This window comes from Apium graveolens, chromosome 9, assembly GCF_009905375.1.
Source record: "Apium graveolens cultivar Ventura chromosome 9, ASM990537v1, whole genome shotgun sequence".
NCBI classification, from domain to species: Eukaryota; Viridiplantae; Streptophyta; class Magnoliopsida; order Apiales; family Apiaceae; genus Apium; species Apium graveolens.
The window spans coordinates 201913142-201915413 of NC_133655.1; the positions used below are offsets into that span (position 1 = coordinate 201913142).

The 2272-nt window shown below is 37.1% G+C and overlaps 1 non-coding gene across 1 annotated transcript; it reads right to left on the reverse strand.

Annotated features, from left to right (window-relative positions):
- Positions 1-1932: 1932 nt before the first annotated feature.
- LOC141688350 (small nucleolar RNA R71) lies at positions 1933-2039 on the reverse strand. The gene has a single exon (XR_012561797.1). It is a non-coding gene; the product is annotated as a small nucleolar RNA R71 (small nucleolar RNA).
- Positions 2040-2272: the final 233 nt, after the last annotated feature.

A 2272-nucleotide genomic window follows, 5' to 3' on the forward strand; every position in this document is an offset into this window, starting at 1 on the left:
AATAAAAGATCGTGAAAGGACCAATTCCAATCAGCAAGAAAAGAAGAAGACATAAAATTATCCAGAGAGTAAGCGTGTATGCGCTGTAGAAGCGCGCGGCCGCGCCAGGATGGCAGAAGTACAGCGCACCCGCGCTGGTCAAGCGCGCGGCTGCGCCAGGTCGAGATTAAAGAATCCTGATTCTCTTGTGATTCTGATCGATGGACTTCTACTCTGCATGGGCTGCTATATATACATAACTTAAGGTCATTTTTCATAACAAAACGTACTAGAGCTGAAGAAGAAGGCGTAAGAAGACCGTAGAGCACAATTCAACCGAGGCGAAGAGGATCTAGTTTATACTTGTGATTCTTTATTTTAAGTTGTAACTTTGGATGCTAATTTTCTTATTCGTGAAACTATACTCTTGTTGCATACTTGGTTTATTATTTATTCAGTATAAAGACTACATTTATTATACCATGCTTTCATCAAAACCCACGTTGATGATGAGTCTGATTATGGGCTAATCGTTATTGTGGGGTTTTAACGGATTTATTTATGGATTTCTTTAGTTAATTCATTTCGATGCCTTAGTGTGTGGTGATTGTATGATAACCTAATATTGGTTGTGCTTATTCGTCTTATGAGCGTCGGAACTTATAAGATAGTGTGTTAATCTTTAATAAAGCGAAAGTGAATTTAAGGGTTTAGAACTTGCCATGCTAGCATAGGTTCATGTATTTTGATATGCATGATTCGTAGGTAATTTTAACCATCTTACTTACTCTATGTAATCACGATAGATAACTTGTGTATTAAATCATTATGTTGTCAAATTCTATAGACATATAGGGTCTCAATATAATTGGTGTCTATTCAGCTCCTATCTCTTTTGTGGATGTCTGATAGTATGGTAGTCGTACAATGAAAGTTGGCGTTTATCAGTTTCGTGTTATCTGATTAGTGTCATCACCATTACATGGTAAGGTTAAGAACGAAAAGGCTATTGAATGAAGTATTTAATGAAGTTAGAATCCCATGTTTGTGTGATATAGTATTCAACTCTCTTTAATCTTTTAGTTAATATTCTTTAGTATAATCTCTTAGTTAATTGTAGTTCTAAACAACCTCAATTTGTTACTCGTCTTAGTATTGGATAATAACAATACCATTTTTGAATAAATACATTGATTGAAATTAACCTAAACCAGTCCCTATGGGAACGAACTATAATTTATTCTATATTACTTGTGATCGCGTATACTTGCGTGAATATTAGCGCGTGTTCTAGCCCTAACAAGTTTTTGGCACCGCTGCCGGGGACTTCGGTGTTAATTTTTAGTTTATGTGTTTTTCATCATTGGTCGTTAAAGTTCAGTGACTCGGACATTGTTACTTACTAAATTCCTTGTCATGTTTGAGGTACTCTAGCGAGTGTGTATGTATATGTGTTCTCAGTGTCATAAGAGAATACTGGATCAAGCTGAGGAAGAAGTTGTAGTCGAGGAAAAAGTTGAAGAAGAGATCTAAATTGAGAAAGAAGAAGACGTTCTTATTGCAATGGGAGAACCAGAAGAGAATCTGAAGGCTTTGATGGATTACTCTCAACCGAAGATTAATGATATTCAGTCTAGCATTGTTCGACCAGCCATTTTGTTTAATATCTTTGAGATCAAGTCGAAAACGATTCAAATGATACAAAACTCAGTTCAGTTTAGGGGTTCTCTGATAGAAGACCCCAACATGCACATCAGAGATTTCATCGAGATCTGCAATACTTTCAAGTTCAATGGAGTTTATGAAGATGCTATTAAGTTGAGGTTTTTCCCATTCTCTCTGTGGGATAAAGTGAAGTACTGGTTACATTCTCTACCACCAGGGTCTATCACTAAATGGGAGGATCTTGCTCAAAAATTCTTAACTAAATTTTTTCCTATAGCGAAGACTGCTGCGATCAGAAATGCACTTACTCAATTTGTTCAGCAACCTGGAGAATCTTTATATGAGGCTTGGGATCGTTATAAGGAGATGCTTAGAAAGTGTCCTCACCATGGGATGCCTGACTGGATGATCATTAATTGTTTCTATAATGGATTGGGTGCTACTTTTAGACCCATGCTTGATGCAGCATCAGGAGGAGCCTTGTAGGTTAAAAGCTATGATGAAGCTTATGAATTGATTGAACTGATGGCTGCTAATGAATACCAGAATCCTACTCAGAGACTATCTCAGGGCAAGGTAGCAGGAATTCTGGAGTTAGATGCAGCTACTGTTATAGCTGCTCATCTTA